The sequence below is a fragment of the Plectrocnemia conspersa genome, unplaced genomic scaffold, assembly GCF_051122295.1.
Source record: "Plectrocnemia conspersa isolate PC_06_02 unplaced genomic scaffold, ASM5112229v1 ptg000014l, whole genome shotgun sequence".
Classification (NCBI taxonomy): Eukaryota; Metazoa; Arthropoda; class Insecta; order Trichoptera; family Polycentropodidae; genus Plectrocnemia; species Plectrocnemia conspersa.
The window spans coordinates 23,686,357-23,700,294 of NW_028277178.1; the positions used below are offsets into that span (position 1 = coordinate 23,686,357).

Genomic DNA, 13,938 nt, shown 5'->3' on the forward strand with positions numbered 1-13,938 from the left:
TAACAAATGATTTTGAAACATTAAATATACCGTAAAAAAAGGTGCCGGAACGCCGTTCCACCGCGTTACATAACAAAAAACCCTGTGTATATGACTATTAAAATATTTCACCACTTTTTATATGTAACTAAGGCGGTTTCAAATCAAAATATTTAGCGTTTAATTAAAGTATTAATTCTAATATTAAAAATCGAGTTACAAATTTTAAAAATTCGGTTTTCAAATTATGCAAATTTAAAGAAAAAAATGTTTTTTCAGACCCGGTTTTATAAAACCGCCATGCCCTAATTATATATATTTATGCTTGTATTATATATAAATATGTTTTTTTTAGAGGTATAGAACATTAAAATAAAATAAAACACATAAAGCCATGGTTTTATTGGAAAGATAATTTTTTGCCATTTGTGTTTAAATATGATTTAAGTTCAATTTTCGAGCAGCTGAGGCCGTATATCGGCAATAACGCGGCGAATCTTGGCTTGCAAATCGTCCATCGTCTCTGGTTTATCGACGTAGACTAGCGACTTCACATATACCTACAGAAAATAATCCGAAGGTGTTAAATCACACGATTTTGGAGGTCAATTCACAAGTCCATTACGCGAAATTATGCGTTTATCAAATGTTTCCTTAAATAGAGTGATTGTGGCGCGCGCTGAGTGGCATGTTCCACATTAATGCCATTCAATTGAGGAACGAAAAAGTCAGTAATCATGGATCTATAGCGCTCTCCATTGACTAACGTTCTGTCCTATCATTTTTGAAGAAATATGGACCAATGATTCCACCAGCTCATAAGTGACTTTTTGTAGATGTAACGGCGTCTCAATAATGGCTTGTGGATTTTCTTCACTCCAATTTTGCTTGTTGACGTAGCCATTCAACCAAAAATGAGGCTCAACGAGGAACAAAATTTTTTGGTGAAAATGAGGATCAAGAGCAATTTAGTTTTCGGCCCATTCACCGAACGTACGACACATGCGATGGTCAAACGACTTCAATTCTGGATCTTGTAAGCTCGTAAACCAAAATCTTTCTATAAAATCTTCCATAAAGTGGATGGACACAGCTCCAATTGCTATGCACGATGGCGAATCGACTCATTCAGGTCCTCCTCAATACTACGCTCCACAGAAACAACTTTTTCGGTGCCCAGTGTACGACGTCTCTACGGATGCGTATTATCAATTAGGGTATGCGTGGCTATTCAAATTAATTGCTCGGATGGATGCTTATGTCGACCGTAAAATAGACATAGCGCACGGTAAATATCGCGAATAGAACCATGATTTTCGAAATAAAATTGCACAATTTGCAAGCGTTATTCTGGCGTAAGTCTATTCATGGTGAAATGGCAAACCAAACTGAGCGCAAATCAGCTGTCAATTTGACTATCGCTGGAAAAAGAGTTGCCAATTTGAAAAACAAACCTTTAAAAAACGCCCTTTACATATATATTTATGCATGTACATAAATATATAGATTAACATTTTGACTGAGGGTGGTTTTGGGGTTGTCTTCTGATAGTCGATGATACTGCATTGAATTTTCCCGTCCGATCCCGCTATTACGCTCTCTGCAATAGGTATATTTATTAAAAAATATACCTAATATTTTTTATGAAATCTAACTAAAACCGACAAACAAATATATAATAAAAATTTAAATAATTAGACATACATAGCAACCTACTATTATATATGCTGTTGCTATGTCTTTTGTTTTTTTATTTTCTTTCTTCACAGTAATACATTTATATTCAAGATGTCACCACGCATTAGATTCTTATTAGATTATTCGGGTCCCTAGTAGTTTCCAGCCTCTCGACGCGTAGAAATCGAGGCGGGAAGAAGCCGTGGAAACCGAAGAGCGAGGAGCGAGAACCGGCCGCGCGCCTATTCGTCTTCGAGCTCGTTCGCGCGACGGTCGTGCGTCTCGTCGCGCCTTCGTCTGCGTTGACACCGAATATCTACCGCGACGTTCTCGTGCGAAAGTGCAACGAATCCCGCATCCCGGAACCGGTAAAAACCGGTGCGTGCACGCGTTCCACCGTCTCTCTCGCCTCGGACTGTCACCAAATTTAGAAAGCCATTTCGCCTAAAGAACAATGCCCCTAAAGAACATATGCGAAACTTTCTAAATTAATATCGCGCGTGCATGTGTGTTTGTGTGCTATTTTATTGACAGTGATAAAAAACAACGCTCCGGTTCATATTGGATTCCGACTGGATGCAAGGTAATGTTTATATTATGTACCTAGTATATATAAACGTGAAAAACACGCCGACGTAGCAAAACAACACGTGCGATTGACGATTGACCGACCGACTAACAAAACACTCCAATGTTAACGCACCCTTTTTGAAATACAATACGAATCTTATTGCCATTGCTGACATAATTCAAAAGGTAGTAAATAAAAGAGGCTTCCTGTTTTTTCATGTTTTATAAACTCAAAAAAATATTTTGATGTTGTATATATTATATACGTAAATGTCACATGTTGTACATACATACATATATATGATTCCATTACTCTGCGTTTTTTAAGGTGCGCTTTAAATGCGTTAAAAATTAAAACGTGTCATACTTTTACTTAATTATATAGTCTCCATCTTTTTCTACAATTATTATTCATATGTTAGTCAATTTTTTAATATTTGATTCGAAAAATAATGTATTTTTTGAATCAATAAATTCAATAATGTCATTTTTTATATCCATTTTTGTAAAATATTTTTTTAACCTAAAAACTGTTGCAGTGATCCAAATATATTATAGTCGTTTGAAGCAATGTTTGAAGAATACGGTGGTTGAGAAAGGAGTTTCCAATAAAATCCATTCTTCTTGGACACGTGAAGGAGAGCGCTATCTTGGTGTAAAATTACCCTTCTTTAATTTATAAAGCAGTCTTTTTTTATGCTCCGAGTCGATTTTAAACGAATTACCTGAGCACACTATATGTCTGTCGTAATTTTCTGCCTATAATCCAATAACTCATAATGAATTATACCGTTCATATCCCACCAAATGCATTACATTATCTTATTGGGGCGTTGAAACTGGGGGTTGATTGTCATTCAACCGCTGCTTTTTACGTCGCGTGTTAAAGTAAAAGATCCACTTCTCATTTTCATTAATTATTGGCATATTGAAATTCGTGACGCGACGTTTTCCTCAGACAATTTATGAGATATCTATATTCTGCAAATTAACATATTTTCTAATTTTCAAATGTCTGTGAACTGATGTAGGCGACACATAGAGCTTTTGTGATAGCTTCTGTAACATTAATCTCGTACCTGCTTTAATGGTAGCCCTAATATCCTCACTAACAACCCTCCATTGCGTAGATATTCTATGGAAAAATTACCGCAACGAAATTCTAAATTTAATGCATCATTACAGATATTTTTAACCGCTATTTGTCACATTATGAGCGAGTTGAAACTCTTATAGTTCAATATAGTTTAATTGATATTACATCGAAACAAAAATATACCATTATTAAATAGCATAATTGATACGAATACTATTAACAAACACCGATAGAATAATGAAATTATCGTTAATTTATAAAAAAATATAATTTTCGTATATGTACAAAATAAAACGCGAAGACGGGACAGCATGATGGTTCTACACCGTTTCATATGGACTATTTTTTATTATATTTTATTTCATACGTTAACGTGTTAACGTTATTTTAGCAACAAAACTGTGCTAAAGACGAATATGTTTTCATTCCTCTCACTCCGTCAATACATATCGACCTGTCTTTTAACTTTAAAATATTGAAATTAAAAGCTGGAGTAAATTAAAAATCATTTTGCTTTTCCCATGATCAGCTATGTATGGATACCGAAGGATTATTCATTTTTACGATACACAACAAAGCTAAAAATGTTGTTTATGTTAAAGCATAAATTATGGAATGGACTAATATATACAATAAAAGCTTTATATGTATTAATTAAAAATCACACTTATCATAATCGTGTTAGATTTTTCGAATAACTAATATCTCGTATAACTTCTCTGGTTCATCACCGTTAAGTTTTTACGTAAATTATTATTGACTTTTGTGTATAATCATTAGGTACAAGATAGTAGCATTAGATAATTGATTTACCTGAAATATCTCTAATTCGAGTTTGAATTTGTCAAAATTGTTAATTGTTAATCTTTCAGCGTCTATGAAAGATTGTCATTAACTAATCACATGAAACATAATTGCTTTAGCTATACAAAAGTAGATTCAGATACACATTGGGCAACAATTTATGTACAATTATTTTTGTAGGTTTTGTGAACTAGCAATGGTGTTTGCAAAATTTTACTTTTTTTTAAAGCAATATAAAATATTTTTTATTATGTTCATTTATTTCTTACTCTTCAAATTATTGGTATTATTTTCTTTAATAATAATTTACATTCAATCAAATTTAAAAAAATATTATATAAATAAAATGTTTTTTATTTATTATTTATCTCAAAACAGCGAAAGTTCGACCACCGTACATGTACGGCGAAACCGCTCAGAGGGCTAGGAAAAAATGTTTCTTATATAATAAACCATTTTTTGTAATTAAAAATGAACGCAATAATCTTTTCTATAAGGAAAGTTATTAATCAAATTTAAGAACAATGTCCATTACCATTATTATAATATTGCTTGTTAAACAAGTATAGACTTTTGATAGTTTTCTCTATGTAATTTGCTCTTTTACATATTTAAGCTACAATTTAAATAAAAAAGAGAATTATATAATAATATAAGAATAAGTCACATTGCACAATATATATTTTTTTTGATATAAGATTATTATTTTTAATCAAATTATACGTTGTAAATATAGTAACGTGAGCATTTGTGCAAAAATTGTATTGTAATCGTAATTTCGGTCACGGGCGTTCGAATGCCTATTTATAGGGAACTAAAAGTCACGTTTCTTATATCGTTATTATACGTTTTCGAATCGCCATAATTTTTAATTCGATGTCCAATTATCTTTGCTTGGTGTTTACGTAAAAAAATAATAAAAACCTGGCGCTGCTAAGACTATAAAATTATCTAAGAAATAACCATTTCAAACGCTTTGATCGTATTGATAGTAGACGTAGTGATAATGTGTTGCTTTTCTCAAAACATATTCTCGATCTCATTCGTCTCCAATTAATGCACAATACACAATTTAGTCTGAATACAAGTTACGTTGAACTCAATTATGTTAATAGTGCACGTTGTAATTATAGCAAAGTTTCTCACGGAGGTAATTAAAACGAAGCAAATTTGAGATAAAAAAAGATACTAAATATATTCTAAGAAAATCAAGTGCTTCGATTCGAATTTTAGAGATTAGAATCGGTCTTTGAAATGTCCTCTGAATTGGTAGCTTGGGATTATCTTTCGTTTCTGTAGTATTATATTTATTCTCGTAGCAGTAGCTTTTAATAAAATAAGCAAAAGTCCAATTGACCTGTCAGATTTTACGTCTCCTGTGTTCTTTCCTAGTTTTGGAATAAGGCTAACCTGTACCATCTTCCATTGTGTTGGAATGGCTATGTGACACAATTTTTATGCCAAAAATATTCAACGATCTTAATGCAGGACCACCAAACCCGGGCCCTGGGAAAACAATGATTCCGGGCCTCATGACAAAAATGACATTTTATTTGTATTTATAAATGGCATTCAATAAATAATAATAGGTACGAGTTAACCTTTTCTATGCTACAAATAAATATAAAAATTAGCCGGCGTTGCGATTTATTTACTGAAATCATATTTTATGCGTATTATTTTAATTAGACATTAAAAATATCTGCTCATAATGATTATTGGATAATTAGTCTCGTTTTCTTTGCTGCTCAGCGATAAAATCGCGCCATCGCGGTGAAAACGCTCGATTATCAAGCGTACTTTTATAACAATATTATGAGTGCGCATCAAATAAAGTACATATAAACCGAATTTTGACCAATAGGAGAGCGCAAAAAACAATTATCGCTTCTCAGAAGGCAAAAATTCACGTCAAAAGCAATAAAATCATGTCAGCGCCGTCGCAGTGGGAACGCTCGTTACCGAGCGTTCCCACTGCGACGGCGCCAACACGATTTTATTACTTTTGACGTGAATTTTTGCCTTCTGAGAAGTGATAATTGTTTTTACGCTCCCCTATTGACCAAAGTTCGGTTTGAATATACTTTAATCAACCCTCTTATATTAGAAGTTCATAGTAAAATTGGTAAGGATAGCTATGATGTTCTTAAAACATAGTGTAATGTCGAAATGCACATAAACTATGCAGCAATATGTGAGGTGCGATGTATGTCTGTATTATTATTATTCTTATTCTTCCACTTATTAATAAAAGTTCTAAATCTTTAATAAGTTTTAGAACTTTCATTGGGTTAGGTTTGGGTTTGAACAGAAAATGGACGTTTCGCAACTATCAAACTGAGCTTTATAGACATTTTAGAGCAGCATATTAGCGCCTATCAGTTAAATTATATTTTCGCTAGTAGAAATATATATCTATGGTGAAAATGTATTAGGACTTAACTAGTGAAAATATAACTTTACCAAAAAATACACATTCACTGTAACATTTATACATCGGATGCAAATTAATAATATATGTATATATATTATTAATAAATATATGTATATATTACTACATATAGAAAAGTTGAAATCATATAATTTTACTAGTACCTGCCAAATAATTTATATGTTCACTGGTAAAAATATTTATCTACTAGAGAAAATATGTTCCGTTATGATTTTACTGAAATTACATATTTAAAAAAATATTTTCGTGATAGATTCGAGACTATTTTTTCTAGATTTTTTCTAGAAATAACCACATGAAACTGAATGTATTATTTATTTATTTTGCTGCAATAAATCTAGTTGACAAATTATCGATAATACAATCTATAAAACATTAAATTTATGTAATTCAGCTGGTGCTGTTGTTGATTTTTTATTTCTTTGCTTCTTTCTTAGGTATTCGATCTGAAAATTCAGATCAAATACCTAAATTTACTGCTACTAATTTATATTCGTTGAATATTTTCTCTCAGGTATAATATTTTTTAAACGTTCAAAAAGCAGTAGAGTCAACAGTTATTTGCAAACAAATTTTAACACAAACGGAGCCGCGTCATAAAACTACAATCTGTCCCTTAGAATAATAATGATTATTCTGAAAGTACTACCTAGAAAGTGGGTGCTTTTGAAGGCAATGTTCCGCTTCTTATATTTCTTGTATGTATAAAGAGAGCTGAAGGAACTTATACCTTAAATAAATCAGTACATATATATCTCAAACAAGTTTAGTTCAGACTCATTATTTGTGGTCGATTTTTACTTTTTTAATACATATATTCATGCTATGATTTCGGGCCCCTCAAAAGCGGGCTCCGGGAATTTGTCCCCTCTCCCCCCTCTCGACAGGCCTGATTACGAGGAAAGACACGAAATGCTTTTGTAATTCGAACGTAACAATAGGGCTTTTTAGAGGTTGTGTAATTTTAAGACACATTGTGTATGCATGCGCATAGCTATATCTAGTTATGATAATTGTGCGTTCCATCGTAAATTACATCCAGTAGCACTTTTGTTAGTTGGACCGATTGATTCTTAGACGACGCAATTTAGATTAGATTACTTGGGAATATATCACTATTTTAACGACCTACACCTCAGGAATTTGTATCCACGCGCAGTGAAGATAATTTTAATTACATCAGATAATGAAGGGCTAGTCCGCTCAAGGCGACAGTGCTCCTTTTGGTCCGAAAAAAGTTATTCCATATTTGTAGCCTTCAAACTATCTTCATATGGCTCTTCCGTCCAACTTCTTTGGAGTTTTTTCTACGTAACAAATGTGATGGTTGACGTCATTTTAACCGTTACACCTCGAGTGTTTATACCACAATGCGACTAATTACATAAAAGTGTCGGTGTAAATTTACAATATTGTTTTTAAGTTTAAAGCCAATGTCATGTATGTAAATATGTTAATATGTGTCTTTATAACATTGGTTAAATCAAATACAATATCGATCAAAATTATACTGTTGGATAGAAATATATTTAAGAATAAGATGAGCAAAACTTCTATATTATTGTTACAAAGTTATTTCCAAAGTATCAGTTGTGAAATTGAGGCAGTTTCGCTCGATTTGCTTCTTTTCGTTTCTTTTATTTTTAGCATGGGAACAATCGCGTAAAAAAATAGTGTATTGAAATGTGAAAGTGCATGAAATAGACGCTCAGTTCCCATGAGATTGGAGCTAACGAATGTGGACATTGTAACAAAAGGAACGGCTTTTTTTCGTAATTATCTCATTACTTCGATCGCTGTTTTTAGTCCGATTCTAGATTCGATCCGAAAAACGCATTCTAATCACACTGACACCCTAAATGTAATATTCATGTCACAATTTGTAAATTCTTTCTGTACGAGGAGTGAATGCTTAATAGTGTTTATTTTTATTACATATTTATTGATGGGCTTTATTTCAAGTCAACGCATGTCTTAAAATTTGTGTATGTTATGCTTTTTGAATACTGATTTTGTATGAGAAATAATCTTTAACTATATTGTAGTTTACACAAAAATTATTATACACGTGTTTGTAATATGTGTAATAGTAACCTCCCTGTAGTAAAAAGACGTCAACTCACGTACACATCACAAAAATCACGTGAAAAACCGGTTTTAGGTCGGGAAGAAACATCGTATTTTGACCGATAAGGTTTCTTTAATGTTTTCTATGTGTTCGTGTCAGAATGCTTAAAAATACTATTATATAATATTATTTGCTTTTTCAATGTACAGTTAATTTACGAAATGTTTAGTTATTGCCCCAAAACATAGTTGTATAATTTAGATTTATGTAGATAATTTAAATAAATATAAAATAATAATAATATTCCTCAACACAAACTTTAGAAAGCAACTACAAATATTTTACATAATAATATCATTACTATGGAATATTTTTATACTTTTGCCGGATTTTTTTGGGCGTTGTACTGCATATTTTACATTTTAAATATGTAATTACCCATGCAACGTTAATATTTGAGAATTTTAAATCAAAAACTACTATTTTCAACAGTAATAAAAAAATCTGTAATTGTCGCAAAGCTGTTTTGTCATAAATGCGCTTTTTTATTTTCAATTAAAAAAGTATTATAAGTCATGGGAAATAAATCAATATTAAGGTTTTTTCTGTCAGATCAATTCGGATTCAATTGCTCCTTTGGGTGCAACTGATTTCTGCACTATTAAATTCATAAGTGACACAAAATCCTTATATTATGCCTGCTTCATTGTTGGAGCGAAGTGCAAAATGGTCAAAAAAAATATAAACTTAATAATTGTTTCGCTTTTTTATATTATTTTTGTGCAATGTTTTTAGAGCCTTTATTACTCCCATGCATTTTCATTATAACCTGTTTTTATCTAGCAATTTACTATAATTCCTTCGTCTCTTGTATAGAAAATCCATAAAAGCTTCGTCGACAATTAAGCTTGTATCAAATATATACATACATGCACAAATACAATTAAAGTTTAATAAGTAAAAGTAATTAATAAAGAAATTATTAATATATACATACATATGTATATGTATGTACATACATATAGACAATACGAACGTGTGTAGTTAATTTTTATTAATGTACATAAAAACAATTCTACTTGCTAACAAACGTCATGATTTATTATTATGTAGTGTTTCCCATTTCTTGATGTTTTTCATTTCCCGGAAAATAAAAAATTGCTCCAATTTTCTCAAGAATTCTCGATAAATTTCGACATATGAAAAATATACATATATATATATAATATACGGCTTGTATTTATATTATTGCAGCATATACATTTGTATATAAAAAATATTTTGACTGATTTCATTTACAACGATTTGGGTCAATATATATGCATGTAAATTATATTAGAATTAATATTTAACTTATTATTAATAATTAACATATTGAATACATACAATATATTTTTTATGAGCTAAAGTAACTCATTGTTAGAGAATTTTACATATCTGATATGTACGACCCAGCTCAATTTTAATTTATCATCACGATCATCAGATTAGTAAAATCTAGGTAAACCTTATCTGTGATCATCGATCAGAATTATAATTATATAACAATCACTAATTCCAATCTCCCAGGAAAGTCAGAAATTAAAAAAACACCCATATTGGATTTGAGCTCAGATCTTATACCACTCGTCTATCGTGTTGGATTATATTCTTATATGATATATTATTATAATAGTGACTAAAATATTTAATGCGTGTTTAATTAACTGTGACTTTTAAAAATGCCAATAACTTAACGTATGATTTATTGACACAATAGCGTAGTCCGTAACGTCTCAGACTAGTAACTCTGAGGTTGCGGATTCGAATTTTTATTTATAAAAATGCGCCATTATTAAAAAAACAGTGACATCTATTGATTAAAAATTGTAAAGCACTTAATAATTTATAATTAATAATATAGATGTCACCGATTCCCATACTTTCAGTCTGGTGGTTAATACTTACTTGTAGGTATTCATTATGTCTGATTGGCTTTCTCAGTTGGTACAGATTTACCGGTTGTAACGCATTGTTGTCAGTTTACAACGGAAGATTTAATAAAAATAAATAGACAAATATAACATTTACATAAAACCACTGAGTTTAATTTAGCCAGCGTACGAATCCTTACCATATACTTGATAATATAATTATTTTTGCATTCTTAATGTTTTTTTGATTGGCAAATGTTTGAGGAAAGCGGAACGAAATGACTATAGTCGGACATAAAACATATTGTCAATGTTTTCGAAATTCGTGTTCCTTTTTTCACTACCTGCTGTGAATGCAGCTGTGAATTTAACATGTTTCAATCACTACTTGTTCTTAAAATTGCAGCAGATAAAAATTTTATGAGAATTTTCGTAAAATGAAGTCTCAAGTTACTGCCAGTATTTTAGACAGTCAATTTAATAAATTACATGTAGTGCAAAATAACTGAATCTTTATTTTAATTTTTTTTTTTGTATAACTTAAGATTGCATTAGAATCAATTCCATCAGCAAAATAACCCCAGTTACCATAGTTTTTATTATTTTTTTAAATTTTATCTCATTAAAAAGTGGCATATTTATGCAATAAGCGTTAACGCTACATGCAAAATATTTATACGAATTCGTAAAGCGCGTGCTGGCATTTAATCAGTTGTCATGCACGAGCGGCGAATACTGATTTTATGTTTAGAAATTTGCCATACAGCATTATTGCACTTTTTATGTACCGAAAATATAAAACGTTAATTGGATAGCTATAATAAATTATTTTATTGCGAGTTATCATTAAACCGAGTAATAAAAAAAATTATATGGCAAAATATTATTTGTTTCGACGTACACGATCGTTAACAAGTTAAGATTGATTGCGAGCAGTACCTTTTTGATTCTAAAAAATTATGTTCAGGATTTAATAGTCTTGTACGAATAAAAGAAAAACTAAAGCATATGTATATGTATGATAGTTATATTGTTTGCAAATTTTAACCATACGTAGTCTGCCATATTTCGTGTCCTGGGTTCAGATAGGTAGATGATCAGGATCATATATGTATGTATGTAATAAAATATTTAGTAAAAAAAATCCTATATGTATGAATTTATACAAAAAATGCATGTGAATAGCAAATAATATGTATGACGTGCTATAAATTTAAAATAAAATAAAAAAATCCTGATATTTTATTTTCTTTATAAATAAGTGCAGTACCAAAATTTTAGTTACGCAGAAAAATCTATTTTTTTAATAGCCAGGAAACTTTGAACCGCGTTTGTGTTTTGTAGTTTTAAGTAAAATGGCAAACTATGAGTGAACTTAAAGAAAAGATTTATTTTATTATATGTTTATGTATATTTAGATTATAATTATTTTTGTATGAAGATACCGATTATTGCATATTATTTATAATTATTTTATTAAATTGATTCGTTTGTGTAGGAATATACTTACTTTTTTATTTATATTAGTAAATGACTTATACCACTGATCTAGTGGTTATCTTATAATATTAAAAATATATTCAAAAATCATTTTAAATTTAATTTGTATGATAAATTATAATCATTTATAAACATTTATTTCAAAGCTTGTGCATAACTTGATGGCGTACGCGATAAAAGGTTTTCCCTGGGTCGTATCAGTCGATTCGGCGTAGCTCTGCTAGGCGACACACGTTGCATTATGAATTTACTTGAAGATATACATAATCTAGTAATATCATATGGTAGGTGACTTATTTTTGTCATAGTAATAGTCACAATTTTTTTCTTTGAAACATTGAATCGACTCCTTTCGAAGGCCTCATTCGGCGACATGTCGCGGATAATCGATTATCCACTAAGACGGAGCAATAAATTTACCGCTTATCCGCCGAATAAAGTACTCGTATCATTAGTTACACAATAGGCTGAAATGACAGCAGTAGTAGTAAAACCCACGGCTGGTCCATTGTCTGCTGATTACATTTACGACACGACACAATTATTTCGTTGTTGTTCCGCTCGAAACCTCCGAGACGTTGCGACCACGTGTGGCCAGGTTTACAGTTACCTACCAGACTTTATATAACCGATTTAGATCTAGTTTACCAGACGCGCGTTTTGCGTAATTCGTAAGTTCAACTTTGTTTGCTATTACGGTCGTGATCTGAAAGCTGTCAAGAGCCGCCGCAAAACGGGCGCCCGTCTAGTCTGGCCGTTAACGTGGGCAAAAGTCGTGACCCGACTCGTATTACACGAGCCGTATTCTTTTCCCTAAGAGTTTGTATATTCATATTTCTATGGCTAAAGTCAATCGCCTCGTAAATATTGACAAAAAGCTTCTGCGAATTGCCAAAATCGAATAGGCAATTATCACCGACGAGAACCAGTCTTTCCATAATATTAACGCTTATTTATGATCTGAGAGCTCACGCATATTTTTCGTACAATATGCTTATCTCCTCGGAATCGAACCGATTTTAATAAATTTACATGTGAACTTGCTACGTGTAACACATGTTGAGAGATCGTGATTGACCGCCGAGAAACGTGAGCGGTTTAACAACGAATTAATTCTAAATTTAATTGGAAAATTTAGTACTTTATTTTTAGGTACATCGCGCATGACACAAGTTGAATTATAAAAAATAGAATATTATAAAAAATATATTAACTAAAATACAAATCGTTGACTTAGTGCAATATTATCGCAAACTAGGCGGTCGTCTAATTTACCTTATTTAAAAGGCGCTTATGCTAATAGAACATATTTTATTATATATTAAATGTATGTAATAGACACATTGTCTATATTTTCACAATTTTTACAGTCGCAATTAATCCATAAAATATTTTATCAACTGAAAATAATAAGTATTTTAAATGACGCGATGTAATCTAATCTAACCCACCTAGTTTATTGTCGTTTTATGATTAAGACTTTATTGCTCTAAACTACTTATATTTAAATTAAAAGAATGAGCTTATGAAATACTTGCTTCGAAATTTTTAATAACTTTATCGGAATATATAATAAAATATATTTTATGATTTATTTTGTGCTACTTAATTACGTCCGGTATCCGCACACTCGCTAGCTTCGGTACCTCACTGTCGTGAGGTACCGAAGCTCAAAAAATTATGAATTTTAAAAATCTTAATATTTAATCTAGACTATAGTAAAAAAATAATGATACAGAATTTACACATCTTTGTTTCGAAAATGTTGTTGAATTGAAAAAATAATATTTTAAAAAGATGCGCTGTGACATATAATGTCGATGACAAGGCATCATCTATGCTGAATTTAAAAATAAACACCAGATTAAATATATATGAT

The 13,938-nt window shown here is 31.0% G+C and overlaps 1 protein-coding gene across 1 annotated transcript in view; it reads left to right on the forward strand.

The window, feature by feature from the left end:
* The first annotated feature begins 1,900 nt into the window (after window positions 1-1,900).
* The window catches only part of ec (ubiquitin specific peptidase echinus), a 91,867-nt gene continuing 79,829 nt past the window's right edge, over window positions 1,901-13,938 (forward strand). The window contains exon 1 of the mRNA XM_088204397.1: window positions 1,901-2,239. The gene's annotated coding sequence lies outside the window, so the exon portion shown is untranslated. The remainder of the gene's footprint in view (window positions 2,240-13,938) is intronic.